At 35.2% G+C, this 16,000-nt stretch overlaps 1 protein-coding gene across 1 annotated transcript in view; it reads left to right on the top strand.

Annotated features, from left to right (window-relative positions):
• The window catches only part of LRRTM4 (leucine rich repeat transmembrane neuronal 4), a 702,546-nt gene that overhangs the window by 547,262 nt on the left and 139,284 nt on the right, over positions 1-16,000 (top strand). The window lies entirely within an intron of this gene.

The raw sequence follows: 16,000 nt of genomic DNA, 5'->3' as shown, positions 1-16,000 counted from the left end.
CATCAAAAATAAGCAAGATCTTATAAACAGCTAAGGGAAAGCTAAAGGGATATGGTGACAAAATTTAATGTGATCTTGGGATCACATTAAAGTGGGATCTTGGAATAGGAAAAGGACTTTAGGCGAAAATTAGTGAAATCTGAATATAGTATGGAGTTTTGTTAATAATGATATATGAAGGCTGGCATTTTAGTTTTGATAAATGTAAGATGGTAAAAATGGGGAAAACAGGATGAAGAACGTATAGGGAATCTGTACTGTCTTCGAAGTCTTCTGTAAATCTAAAACCATTCTAAACTAAAAACAAAATAAAAACAAAAAAACATGCAACTACAAAGATACCAGGAAAAAATTTTTCAGATATATAAATTAATTAAAATGTGGTAGAGAAAGGGACTAGAATAATGGTATTTTGGCAAACGAAGTGGAATGCAAAAACAATTTGCTGAAAATCTGCTATGGGCTAGAGGCTGTGCTAGATGCCTCATTTTATGTACCATACTTTATTTTTTGCTTTTTCATTAGTCTATGTTTAGACACACAAGAAAACACCTTTAAAACAACAACAGCTCCTGTTACCAGCCTAGTCTCCCAAATTACAAATAAATCACACTGACAACTTTTGAATGTCATTAGGGCTTACATATCACCTAGTGTGACAGCTATGAAAATGAAGTCTTCTCCAGGTTCTGAAATAAATTACTAAAACCTCAATGTCATTCTTTTACACAAGTACAAAACCTCCAAAATTCTATAGGAAACTAAACCGTTATTTCAAAACCAAGTATTCATGCCCGAAGATTATAAAATGGGTGTCTATGGTCTAAAACTGTGCTATAGAACTCAAAGTGTTGTGGAAGGAACTTCTGGAAAGCTCAAATTTAAAGCCCCTTATCTGAGACTAACAGAAGGTTACATCAAAGTTTTACCTTTTGAGGAAAAATATTTTACTTCTATAGAAAAGGAAGAGAAAGAAGAGAGGAAAATGTGGAATGGCTGCACATTAACCATTTCCATCAAGACTACTGTGTTGTAAATGTCTCCTGCAAAGTGATTTTTATTATCTGTGGGTGCCAGAAAAGGATCTTGCATTGTTCTTTTAGAAGAGCTATAGGGCAAAATCTCATTGGAAAAATATCTAACTGGAATTCAAATTGAACATTCAGAATATTTATTGAGAGTTCATTATGCAAAACACTGGGTTAGGTTAGTGGAAATAAATAGTATTTCAAGAAAATACAAATAGATAAAAGATTATGAGAATTTTTAGAATTGTAGCAACAAAGACAATGTAGTTACTACATTACTTAGAACTGGACAGAGGGAAAACACAGGCTAAGAAACAGAGTTTCTGTCAAATTGAAACTCAGTCTGTGACTGAAGTCTTATCAGAATATATGTGTATTTTTAGCCTTCAACTTCACTTATATGCCATGGTATGCATTGGATACTGAATGATACTTAAGATCCATTTCACAGAACCAAAGAGAATAGCCAAATAAAATAACTTTAAAATGATTCCGTAATATATACCGCACAGCAAGGCATTCACTGGAAGTTGTTTTGGAGGTGGTAGATTGGAAATTCAAAAATGTCAGGTCCTTATCAGCATCTACAATTCTCTCAGCAGTCCCTCTAGAGTCATAGGACAGAACATGTAGCTCCAAACATATGCCTTCACCCAGCCATGTTCAAAGTATGCCAGAAAGGATTAACTCAGGATGCATAGGTACGCAAACCCTGCATGTTCCCAAGAAAGGCTTGCTGTCGGGACTGGCCCTTGGCCAGCTCTTGGGAGATGAACTCTGACCCCTTGGAATATTCTGGCTGATTCTAAAAAATATTTTGTGTGTTTTTGTTTTGTATGCCCGGGGCCTGGGGCTATGAGGTATCACTTTGATTGGATGGTTTATACTAACAATGGGGTTTGTGGTGAATGATTGTTTTTGCTCTGGGGCGCTGGCGTCTCAATAGCTGTATGAGTCACAGAGGAGCTTCATGCATGTGTGACAGGTCATCCCCCAACTCCCCGTCCAAGACAGACCCAGACAGGAAGGCTCGGTGAGCTGCCCTCATTGGCAGCAACTTTGCCTGTGTGCTGTCCGTTGTTGCTGGAAGAATTCAGCATATTGGGTGTGACTCTGCTGGGAAAGGACACCTTGAAGCTTAGACCCTGTTTCTCCTAAATTTCACCATAAGCACCTTCCTCTTTGCCGATTGTCATCTCTATCGTTCTACTGTAATAAACCATCACCCTAGACATAACAGCTTTTCTGAGTCCTGTGGGGGAGGGGTCCTCTCTGTGAGTAATTGAGCCCGAGGATGGTCCAGCAAAGCCAACGTCAAGGCTGGGAGGCAAGGAGGACACCATTATCATTCAAGTCTCTCATTATCACAGAGGAAACTCTTTTCCAGAGTTCCCTCTGAAGACGTCTTAATTTTCATTGGTCAGAGCCAGGGAATAGGGCCTTTTCTAGCAGGAAGGGAGGTAAATTGAGTGCATGTTAGTTTTAGCCCCTTTCGTGTAAAGTAGGCTGTTATTAAGGAAGATGGGGCAAGGAAATGGCTGGGAACGAGACCACCAAGAGTGATGACAGTGAGGATTTCTGTTCCCTCTATATTTTTATGGCCTCCCCTTCTCTTTTTATAGCCAGTCTCATTTATTCCACTTGTACTTCCTATGGGGATAACCCTACACGTCCTACACGTGGATAGTTTATGTGATAAGCCAAATATATTCCTAGAACAAATGGACACATGAGACATAAAGGTGAAATTCTGAATTTTGTTAAGGAATTTAGCTAAATTTGGTCTAATCTGAACTGACAGAAAGAAGCTGCAATATTATCATTTGATTGCACTTCAAGTTAAAAACAAACAAAGAAACAAACAACTTTAGCATTAAATGAAATTTCAAAACGTATTATTTATTTGCTTCAAGTTTGTTGCTCTTTTGTGATTTTTTTTAAAGATTTTATTTATTTGCAGAGAGAGAGAGAGAGACAGCTAGAGAGGAAACAGAAGCAGAAGGAGTGGGACAGGGAGAAGCAGGCTTCCTACAGAGCAGGGCACCTGATGCAGGGCTCCATGCAGGGCTGGATCCCAGAACCCTGGGATCATGACTCGAGCCAAAGGCAGTTGCATAAAAACTTAGCCACTCAGGTGCTCCTCTTTTTTTATTTTAATGGTTAATACATTACTTGCAAAACTTTCATAAGTGGGTTAGGAGGACAGGCATTTTTCATGAAGGTTTGTTTCTTAAAGATTGGTGTGTTATGACAGTATTTAGGTATTATTGTTTTGTTAACATACCACGGTCATTGTTTCGTGGAAAGATGATATGTGAATTGTTAATCCTGGAAAACCAACTAATAACTTAAAATATCAAATGGTATGTTCAGCCCTCTTCTCTGACCCAAAAGTAAAAAGATTCTGCCTTTCCTATTATCATCAAGATTGTATGTAGGCTAAGTACCAGGCAGAAAACAGGACCTTTTCCCTGAGTACACCTTTACAATACAAAAATGAGGAGGTAGAGGGTGCTAGTCATGAAGATGCTGGTAGAGAAGAGGAAAAACAGAAGAAAAATGAGAATCAGTGTGTTAACTTCCCGCTACTCTGCCACAGGCTAATCCTGAGATGAGGAAGAATGGGAGGGACCATTAGATACTTGACTGGGATTGACATGAAGTGGAAGGAGGGTAAATTTGGGGTTCAATTTTATTATCTTGCTGTACGGTACTCAGCAGATTTACAGAGATGGGCACATGTTGATATATGCACAGTAAGGGACCCAGACATCTCCCTGGGTTTTCCATGTAGGGAAATGGCCTGGAAGAAGATCCAACGGTTTTGGGTGACACCAAGAGAAACCCAGAGCTTAAGAGGAGTTAGTACATCGAACAGAGACATGTAATGTGTGTAACTATGGTTAAGAACACAGACACTATTTTTCCAAAGTTACAGTGCTATGAAATCCAGTGAAAAATTGATAGAAATATGAAAAAAAAATTTTTGAATTGAAAAGATTTTGGAAAGAGTTCTGGGAATTTAATATAACAAGCGTCAGCAGACCCTTGGGCAAAATCAAAACTAACCCTGGTTTTGTAAATAAAGGTCTAATGGAATATAGCCATGTTCATACATTTAAATATTATCTGTGGCTACTTTTATGTTATGGTGGCAGTGTTGAGTTGTTGCAACAAGGATTATATGACCCACAGAGTTTAGAATATTTACCCCCGACCTTTTATAGAAAAAGTTGTCCAACCTCCGGTCGACACCAAAAAGGATGTATTAACAAAGGGTACCTGTGTATTAAACATCCCAATAAACAACACACAGTCTTCCATATACAATAAATATCTTGCTACCACCCGAGGAAGAAAATAAGGGAATGTGAATATGGGCCTTTTATTTGAAATGTGACAGGTTTATAAATGTTATCTTAGCTGGAATTTTCTGCATTTAATTTACCTGGGAATAAGTAGATGAATCTGCCTGCTAAGAAGCAAGCTAGGGTTTCATATCAGATATCAAAGTTAATTCTAGAAACAGAGTTGTAGGTTTGTACATTTGAGTTTGGAGGCCCTAGAATAGCAGGTCATGATATTTTACCTCAAAATAACATGGATCTAAAATTAGTGGGGGTGCAGCAGCTCTGTGGAGCAATCAGTTAGGAGTCTGACTCTTGGTTTTGGCTCTCACAGGGTCTCACAGGATTGTGAGAGCAAGACCTGCATCAGGCTCCAGGCTCAGAGCAGAGACTGCTTGAGTTTCACTTTTCCTCTCCTTCTGCCCGTCTCCCCAGTGCTCACTCTCTCTCTCTCTTTCATAAATAAATAAATCTTTAAAAGAAATTAGTGGGGGCATAGTGACTTTTAACACTCTAATTGGACACTAGTACCTTCCAAGTGTATTCCATATTTCAAAAAGAACTTATGTATTTTTTTTAAACTTGCATACAACCAGATGCTGGTAATTTTTCATTAATTTTGACTAACCATGAACATTTTTTTAAACCTGTGATCATATTACTCTACCATATCTCTGGTTAATTATCATAATTCTTCTATTTTATTCTCTCCTCTGGAATTTATGTTCTAGATATATTTTATCTTCAGCATCTGTTCTACATGTCACTTTTTTCTTTTTATCACTTCCATCTCTTTATTTTTAACTTATGATTGCTGAGAAAATTTATCTTCAAATGCACTGGTTTTGTTTTCTCTAGTTACAAATCTGTATCTTACAACCAAATTACCTTTAAAAAGGCAAGGATTACTTTTCTGTTTTCTAATAAACATTTTCTCAGTGAAATTTATTTCTCATTGTTTAGTAATTGCTCTATTTTCATAGGAACAGTGCACCATTGTATCTTGATGAGAATATTAAAGAGACATTTTACAGTTTTCTTCAGTTTTTATAATAACTTTTTAAGTAAAATGACAAATATTTAAGGTAATTCCTTGAAGTTTTTTCATATTGATATATATAGATACAGACATTGATATAGATATAGATATAGATATAGATATAGATATAGATATATGTTATTTCCCTTTACTTGGTCCCTCAAAGAGAATATTTTCTAACCTTCTAGTTCTAAATAGGTAGCGTTGGTCGGGATGGTTTCAATCAGGCATGATGTGAGTTGCTTTGGTGACTTCTTTTTGTTCTGAATATAGAAGAATCAAAAATATATGAATCAAATTTACTTGAGTCTTGTGATATCAGAGGTTTTTACTTGGTAAAGCTAAGTATGACCTTTTCTGAATGACATTATCTCTAAACATTTTGCAATAGTCCTGGAGTTTTGTGTACCTATTTCCTGTGTTACCTCTAAGATTTTATCCTCTAAGAATATAATTAAGGGTTGATGAAAATATACTCACAAGAGATTCATCATAACATTATAACTGCTGAAATATCAGAAGCAATTTAATTAAAAAAGTATCAAACTAAGACATAACCCTGAAATGCAATATTATACCATTTTTGCAGAAGTATATTTATTGATATGAAACAATTGTTGTGATACAATAAATGGAAAAATGCTTATAAAATATTGGGCATAATGTCTCACATTTTATTATATACAGATGCCTAATTAAAAGGATACCTATCCTAACTCACTGTTTATAGTATACCGTGGTGGGGTTATGGACAGTTTCAAACTACACACACATGACTATACAGACAAACACCCAAATCATGAAGTTTTCATTTTCGTTTTTTTAAGTTGGAAATTGTGACTTAATTGATCCATGTAATTCTATCAAAGTGATGTATCATTAATTTTTTCCTTAGCATCATTTTGCAATACAGAAATGTATCAAGACTTGTATCCCTTAAACTTATACAATGTTGCCTATCAAAGTTTTCATTTTTTTTCTGTTCCTCTTGAATGTGTATATTACTTGTCACTATCCTATTCTATTCCAGCTGCCATTTCTCTATCTCCCTTTCTCTCCCTCTCTGTATTTCCGTCTTTCCCATTAGTCCTCCTATCCCTGCCGCTTCCTTTCCTCTTTCTCTATTTTCATTTTCTCCTCTTGAATGAGCGTATCAAATTCCATAATGACCCATTCTGTGACCTTATGGCTTGCCTCCCACTGCCATCAACCATAGTAAAGAGCTATAACTTATTAACCATGAACCCTAGGAGAAAGCTGTGGCTCTCAAGTACTAGATTTAAGATTTTTGAAATGCTTGATAGAATTACTGCAAATGGAAAGACTTATACCCTGGTTGGGTATGAAATTGTTTCCTTACAAGCAGTATGTTCTGTCCCAGAATTTATTCTTGGCTGTCAAGGACAACATTTTCATTTTTATTTTCAAGAAATCCATAATGGATGGAAAACAAATAATTATGAAAATTCTAATAATGATTATTGTATTAACAAATGGCTTGACAAAATGATCATCTTTTTTATTATTGTGGCTTGGCTGCACATCCATCATCTGTTATCTTATTCACTGGAGGTTTCCTTTACAAATTCAATACTGATTGATCCTTATTCTCAGCCTTCAGGAAAAATGTTTCTTTCTAAATGATCATGGTTAACTAAGGGACACTTTCTTAGACATTTTTCTTTCATCTTGTTCCCTGAGTAAAATGTACACGTTTTATGGATCAGATATGAATTTCATATTTTCTGCAAAGATTAGCTACTTTAGATTGTTTCACTGAGTAAAGGCATTTTATGTAGATGAATTTATTACTCAATACCATCAAGCTCATCAGCATCCTATCTTGTTATTTAGTCCAGACATTGTGTGAAATGCATGTGAATGGTCAAAAAGACAGATAATGTCTAGGGGAAGAATGAGATATATTTCTATGCTGGAAAAATGAAATAAGCTAGAAAGAGAGAATGATACGAGATCAATTAACATTTCACACCACAGTTGTTTTCATATAACAGAGTGTTTCTGTGAATTGAATGACCTTCTAGCATCTTTGTAACCATTTCATTGCAAAGCCTCTTCAGAAGTTATTATTTAGAGTGATAAGTAAAGAATTTGACACAAGCTCTATCCTTGGGTGCACACATACTCTTTGTAAGGAGTTCTATCAACCCATGAATAATGAGAAACTGAAAAATGTATATGCTTAATAGTAGGCCTTTAAGAATGAATCATCTTCAAAACACTTTTGACAAGTGTGTGGCTCATATTACTTTTACTCTAACACTTCATGGTGAATAGTTTTATACATTATACCCATTTTTTAAAAAAATATGTAACATTTGATGTTATTTCAGGTCACTGAAAACTTGCTAATAGCAGATGGAGTTTGAGTATGTGTTTTCTAATTCCAAGTCAATGTTTTTTTGCACTGAGCCAGCAGCCTTCTAAGACATTGGTGTCGAGTCCTTTTTGCTTGAATATATGAAAATGTGTCATTTATGGGCAGTTTGTATCTTCTATACTCTCTGAAAGCTTTATATAAACACTGCTGAGAGATATATATAAAGTTTCATCTAGTCATATTCTCAAGCTTGCATGCCAAGAACACAAATTATTTTTTATTATGAAAATATTATTGCAATGATACATGTAAGAGTAAAACATAAGGCAAATATCAAGTGTATGCATAAACCTTATTGGATTGGGACAGTTGTATGTCTGCTTTATCTGTGATGATTTTCTTCCTTGAGCAACAATTTCTGAATCAAATCTGGTATGATCATTAATGTTGTAGATTTTAACTTCTTAAAAAATATATGGCTATTCAGAGAATAAAATTATATCCTTATAAGTTAACTAACTATGTAACAGAAGCTTCATGACTCCTTCCACCTTTGGCCTATAGAAAGAGGTAAAAATATAGAATGTATATGGCAAAAGAGGCACTGATCTTCATCATGTGATTTTTAAGTAAGTAAGTAAGTAAGTATTTCCACATCGATATTCCCTGTAGTGAAATAAAACGATAAACAGAGTGGGAAGAAACTTGGAAGTATCAAGTCAGTTCTTGATAATCCTGTGCTCAAAATCTCAAACAAATGCCTACGTAGACCCACTCTTAAAGCTTCCAGCAACGGTTAGCTCATTGATTTCATTAGGTAGCTCATATCAGTTATGTATAGCTTTTATGGCTGGCAATTCCTGCCTACTACTGAGCTGAAAAAAAAAAAAAAATACCTCCTTATAAATTCAACCTAGAGCTTAAGACATACCTCCGACAGTAGGACTTTAAGTCTCTGAAGACACTTTTTCAGGTATCTTTCAAATCTCCAACTTTATTATTACATTTGAGTCAGATCTGCTAAAGGTAACTCACTACTGTCTTAGTCTTTTCTTTCTAGAGTAAAGTTATTTTTAATAAGTTCTTAACTGCATATTTTCATTAACCTTATATGAAGTTCTATCTAAAGTAAAGGGATGTATGAATTAATTCTATCATTGAATGTTTCCAATAACCACATTATTATTAAATACTCTGAGCCTCAGGTATACGTTTTACTTAAAATTTTAGAAAGTTATAAACATATTTATTTAATGCTTCATTATAGCAACATCACCACTATGATTTTAAGAAAGAACAATAATTTGTTTTATTCCCATCTGTAACTCTTACTGGAATATTCTCTGACAAGTTGTTACATGTTAAGAAGTTGACAGTGTGTCATCTTAGAGACAGATATACCTGTGTTCATCTCGATTTTATTTGTTCTTATCTAATGAATTTAGCCTAGCATTTTAAAGCAGGAGCCTTATGTTGTTTCCATATGCAATATGAGGGTTATAAAAATAACCTTATAGTGCAATCATGAGGATATAAAATACATGAAAATGCTTGGCATTTGTTGGAATAAAGTAGAAACTAATTTCCTCTTTCCTCTTCTCTCTTTTAATAAAGATAGCATCCTAGATATCCCAAATCAATCCAGGTTTTGCTATTTTTCTGTTTGTTCTTTCTTTTTTCATTAGAAAACATACATTCAATCTTCCAAATAAACACATACTTCTCTCTAACATTCTTGCCCAAAACGGTTTTTCTAAGAAGGCTATTTTCATTCTCAGTAAATTCGTAAAACTTCATTAGGTAGTTTGCTAATGTAGTTTAATAAGAGGATAAGAAGATCTGGTAAGTATATTCTCATCATACAACAAGAGATATTCCATGACTTTAAACCTGGGGTTGCTGTGCCCCAGGTGTAATTGGGGTGGGCTGAGCACTGAACTGGGAGTGTGGTGTCTGAATGGCAATTCTACCATTCTGTGCAAACCTCAGAAGTAGCTTCATTTCTCTCCATTTCAGTTCCTTATAATTAGGTGGGAATAAGACCTGTCACTCAGTGTTGCTGCAAAGATTAAATAAGATGTTGAACGTGAGAGCTCCTGGCTTTCACATTTTCATTAAATTGGATTCCTACATTTAAAGAATGGCCACGTGATACTGAAACATTTGATGGATTTCCTTTAAATCTTAAAACATTTGAATCATTAGTGAATGGATAGAATAGAATACTCTATCCACTAAGGGCTTCTATGATAATAAAATAATATTATATAATTAAGAAAAGTAGCCTATCACCTTTCCTGGATGCAATTTTTGAATGATAGTTTATTAGGGATGGGATTATAAACATTTGAAACCCAGGAAAATACCAAATCTATCATTTATGTGTGATAAAAATACTTCATGGATGTTTCACTTTTTGATTTATCTCGTTGCAAAAATACCATGTTTTGACTGCTGTTCAGAATCCTAATTTCTCTAGACAACAATGTCATCCACAAACATTATGAAGCTTAGACAAAATAAGCTCTTATAGTTTTAATGAAATTTGGTTGAATGATAAATGAAACAGTTCAACATATATTAATGAGCTGAGAAGCTGTGGAATTTGATTGACAGATTAAAATTATATTAACCTTGACCCACCAAATTTATTAGTTTATTATAGAAAAAGTCACTTCTAGTCCCTGGAAATAGAGCTAATTAAGAGACACCAAGAAATGGCAAGAACTCAATTGGACATGATAAAATTTTCAGAAACTCCTTCCAAATGCACCAGGGAAATCTACCAATTTGGGGGTAGCTGATATATAACTTAATAGAATATTTTAAAACTAGGACAATTTGATTCTAGATAAGTATTCAATGAAAAATAAAATGGTTGTGCATAATGAAACTTAAAACAGGGTACAAAGCCAAATAAAACTTAAAATAGGAAAACTTCACCAGTGGACCCAAATCTCACCCAGGAACTTGTCTCCTAGTGTTATTCCTAGGGCCCCTATGATAGCCGCTGGTCCTATGAGGCCTTCCTCATGGCTATCACCTCCCATCTCTACCCCTGAATTCTAAACTTTCCTTATTCCCCTCAGTGGTCACAATCCACATGCCTCAGGTTCTTTTCTTGCAGAGCTTTGGTGAATGAGAAATGATATGATACTCAAATTTTTATTCAAGCATCACAATGGATAGTTGCTGAACATATGTTATGCTGCCTCCAATCTGACTTGATAGAGACTAGCCAATTAATAAAAAAGTAGTTGTTTAATTTTAAGAAAGGTTGATTAAAAAGGGAGGAACACAGATAACTCCTGGCCTGTTTATAGTGTGGCAGGTAAAGACATGAGTAGTTGGGTGTCACTGCAGTGATCAGGGCGCTATAAAAAATGGACTGCATATTTTTTAAAAGATTTTGAAATTGGCCATTTTTGTGTGTGTGAGTATGTTAAATAGAGGACAATTAAGTTAGTTTCTATAATCTTACTTTCCTTTAGATAAAAGTCACATTTTTACAGCTTTTCTAAGTGCTTTGACCAGAAGAAAGTCTAAAAATTCCTCACATTACAGAAGAGACCATGTGTGTGCATACATGAGTATGTGCACAAGCAGGCGTGTATATGTCAGGTATGAAAAAGAAGGTGGACATTCTGGGGAATTTCTCTTTAACTGTTCTTTTCAGTAGGTGTACTAAATGGTTCCCCAAAGAAGTCTGTGTCCTAATTTCTGGAGCCTATGAATATTTAGGCTACATGGCAGAGGGGAATTAAGGTTACATTTGGAATTCAGGTTGCTAATTATCTGACCTGAAAATGGAGAGATTATTCTGGATTATCCAGATAGACCCAATAAGATCAAAATGTTCCTTAGAAGTGGAAGAAGAGAAAAATAAGAAGGCGACATGAATGTCAAAAAATAAAAGAGATGTAATGTTACTGGCTTTGAATGCTGGGGAAGGGAATCATGGGCCAGGGGATGCACGGAATGTGGGCAGCCTCTAGAGCCTGGAGAAGGCAAGGAAATGCAGTCTATCTTTGAGTCTCCAAGAAGGAACCCAGCATTGCTTACATCTAGATTTTAGCCAGTCTAAACTGTACAAAACTGTAAGAATAGATCTGTGTTGTTTTAAACCACCAAATTTGTGGTAATTTGTTATAAAAAAGAATTCTTTGGTTCCACAGAAGGCACTTTTTCTGTATATATGGTGCCACTCCTACTAAGGAAAAGGAAGGGAAGGGAAGGGATGGAAGGGAAGGAAGGGAAAGGAAGGGAAGGGAAAAAAAGTTAGAAAATACCTAGATTAGGTGTATTTTTAGGTCTCTCACAATTCTAAATTTCAGTTCTAATTAACATCTGCTAATATATAATTCAATTCAGCAATATTAATTGAATGTCATGGGATTTAGTATTGCACTGCTTTTATTTAACATGTTGTGAGCACTTCCCTGATATTTAATGTGCTTTGTAAAGATTAATTCCTATATGATATTCTTATCAATGGATATGCCACTATTTTTAATCATTACCTTGATTTTGTAGATGCAAGATATTCCAAATTTTTTATTATTTTAAATTATGCTGAAATGAACATCCCTGTACATATATCTTTGACTAGCACTCCTTATTTAAATTGGATTATTTGCTAGAAGCAATTATTCTTTTTTTTTTTCAAGAAATATATCTTGAAAGCTGTGAGGTACCAGGAGCTATTCTATGATTTGACATACAGGAAAGATTAAAACCAAACCATTGTCCTAGTGGATATAACAAAAGGAATAAAAATATAATATTAGGAATGACTATTATTTAAAAATAAACAAGATGAAGAGATAAAAATGAGACTTTTTTTTTTTTTTAAGACTTTATTTATTTATTTGACAGACAGAGATCACAAGTAGGCAGAGAGGCAGGCAGAGAGAGAGGGGGAAGCAGGCTCCCTGCTAAGCAGAGCGCCCAATCCAAGCACCTTGAGATCATTAAGCAGAGGCTTGACCCATTGAGCCACCCAGGTGCCCAAGACTTCTGGTATATATATTTCTAACTATCAAGTACTTGAAAGGAATCCTGTTTTGACATCTATAAAAAATATATGTCAGTATCCAACACTCCTTACTTCTATTGGCAGATACAGAGTTATTAGAACGCATTCACGATCTGTTTAGTGTGGACCTCATACAAGCACGTTGTTCTAAGTGCTAGGGATTCTGCAGTCAATAAAGAAATGTCATAGTTTCTGTAGACCCTGCTACCTAGTGGATTACCTTGTGTTCCTACGATTTCACCCCAGTGTGTCTTTTGCCTCTTAATTTATTCATAATTACCTGGACTGTTCACACGTTTCAAATGCTTATGTAATTAACGCTGTCAATATTTTTGGTAACTTCATTTATCGTTTTAACAATTTTCCTATTACTCTTTCCTTCTTTCCCTCCCTTTCCCCTATCCTGCCTACCCGGCATGAACTCATCCTAGGTACTTTGCATTTGGTATTTCCTTCATATGGAAAAATCTTTCTCCAGGAACCTTTAGGGTTGACTCCTCATTTACTTCAAATCTTCATTCAAATGTCACCTTCATAAGACTTACATGGCCAATCTATTTACAACTCTGTGCTTCTCAATAGTACTCATCATCTACCATTATAAAATATAGTGTATGTAGATTTTTGTTCACTTGTCTTTCTCCCCTTCACTAGAGTGTAAGCTCCACGAGGGGAGGTATTTCTGAAGTTTCCGTCACCTCTGAATCCCCAGCATTCCTCTATGTATTTGTTGAATGTTATTAAAGTTCTTTCCTCTCTGTGTGTAAACATTCACCTATATTTCATTTTAATTCTTAGTTTTATCTCTTAACTAATCAGTTATTTCTTTTGGTGTGAAGAGTTATGTAAGAGTCTCATATTTCTTCAGATGTGAAGTTAACCAATTTTTCAACACCATTTGCTCAGAAACATTCCTTTCTCTACTGGTTTATGAATGCAACTTAGCCAAAGAGTACATTCTTTTATAAACTGGGTCTGTTTCTGGGAATATCAATCTTTCAAAACATTTCAAATGCTAAATAAAGGATTAAACTGAAAGTAGAAATTAATGTTTGGTCTATAGTATATGCAAAAATTATAAGTAATATTATATATCTCCATATCTATATCTATATGGTACCTCTTATAATACATAGTAGTTCTTTTTAGATCTAGTAGACATCTTCCATAAAATTCCATGTCTCCAGAGATATTTTCCCAGAAAACTCTACCTGATTGTGAAAATAAAAACTAGCACAAGTTTCAACAGGGGACATTTATGAAATTATTTTGTACCATCACCCATTACTATACTGATACTTATGAATGTTTTAAAATTGCCCTTTTCTATAATAATAAAAAATTTGACTTGTCACATGCAAGGGGAAATGATTTCAATGACTATTTGTCATGTTATGTTAAATATAGCTATATAATCTACTGATTTCCAAAAAATTGTTTGTCAACAGACAGTCCATTTAAAATGTCTAGGGGTGCCTGGGTGGCTCAGTTAGTTAAGCGCTCAACTCTTAATTTTGGCTCAGGTCATGATCTCAGGGTTGTAAGATTGAGCCTCAGGTTGGGCTCCATGCTGGGCATGAAGCCTGCTTAAGATTCTCTCTCTCTCTGCCCCTCCCCTCCAAAATAAAAAATAAAATGTCTAGTTGTCAGGGTATTAAGAGAAGAAAACAATTTTGCTGAAGCACTCCTATGTATTTAAAATTAAATTCACAGTCTCTGATAAGTATGTATTCTGTATTTATACATCATTAAGAAGCAGAACTAGCCAAGAGTAGAACATGATGCATGTTGAATCTCAGGACACATTCTTTGGAATACATAGGAAATTTCATTTATAAGAGGTAAGACCTGTATGAAGCTGTCATATTTCTTTTGGCAAAATTTTCTGGCACTAGAGGGAGTTTAATCATTCACTTGTGACCTCCCCTTCTTCATTCCATTTCTAAAGAGAAAGTCTGAAAGAGGACTGGACAAAGGAACAAATCTGGACCATCTTGTTAGGGGTTGAAGTTGAGATTTAGAAAAATGAAGAGAATACACTTTTTTTTTTTCTTTATAAAGTCTTCCCTGTTAAGATTGTCTTCCCTTTTGATGGCTTAATTCTACTGATATAAAAAGGACATATTGTTCTTCCTTTCTTTAGGGATTGAATGGCATTACTGTTATGAGTTGTCCCTGCAGGAACAGAAGTGGGGCTCAAGGACAAGGGTCCACAGAACAAATGATTGGCCTAAACCTGTGCAGTGAGAATTAACATAGAGCCACACAGGGCACTGAAGGAAACAGCATCCGAGCAGGGGAGGCTATTAGCTACATGGGCTAATCACATAACTTCAGGAATAAGCCTACCTAAGCAAGTTATCCTGCAAGGTCTTACTCTTATTTTAGATATAGGGATGAAATGTGAGATGTCACAGGTGTCGTATGAGTGAATGTCTTTCTTCTACTTGCTCATGAGTTTAAATTACAGAGAGCTAAATTTTCTCTAGATGCAGAATGGAAGTGGTTGCATTATCAGTCACCCCCCTACTCTGCCCTGAAAAAACAACTACAATTTAGCTTTGAGCTTACCTCCTCATCTCGAGGGTTCAAGGAATGTGGGCTCTTCCTGAGTCACTGAAGCAATGACAGTAGAGTTGTTTAAACAACCACCTTCTCTCCGAAATTGAAGTAACCGGAGAACGTCCATCTCAGTGAAATGCACTGGGCACCCTCATCAGAATATTCCCTTCCCCAAACCCAAAATAAGCAAAAGTACAGACTCTAGATTTCTTCTATTATCCCTGTTTCACAAATGCATAATGCATACTTTTTGTACAATTTCAGTTGCTTTATTTAATTATTCAACTCTTTTGCATATAGCTTGTATTGCCAAATACTGTGCTCCTTGTACAAGAAACATAGTATGTAAATCTTGTAGAGCAATCATAATCCCTGAGAGTCCCTCTCAAAACGTGTCCAATAAATGCTTGCTAACTTGAAAAGATTTGAAACTCAGACCGACTCTTAAAGATTTGATGAAATGACACTTTCATTAACTAAGGGAAATACAAAGGGGTCATAGTTTTAAATAAAGTGATTCCCTTCTGGGAAGACTCGCTAAACAACAGATATGTGTCCTGTGACTTTCGAACCACATAAATCTTTGCCAATTAAATTATATTTAATATTTTGAATTTTGGCCAGCTCATGAAAAATCACACCTGAGAT

This window comes from Neovison vison, chromosome 8 (genome assembly GCF_020171115.1).
Source record: "Neovison vison isolate M4711 chromosome 8, ASM_NN_V1, whole genome shotgun sequence".
NCBI classification, from domain to species: Eukaryota; Metazoa; Chordata; class Mammalia; order Carnivora; family Mustelidae; genus Neogale; species Neogale vison.
The sequence above is the reverse complement of the archived record's forward strand: the minus strand, read 5'-3'. Positions and strand labels throughout refer to the sequence as shown.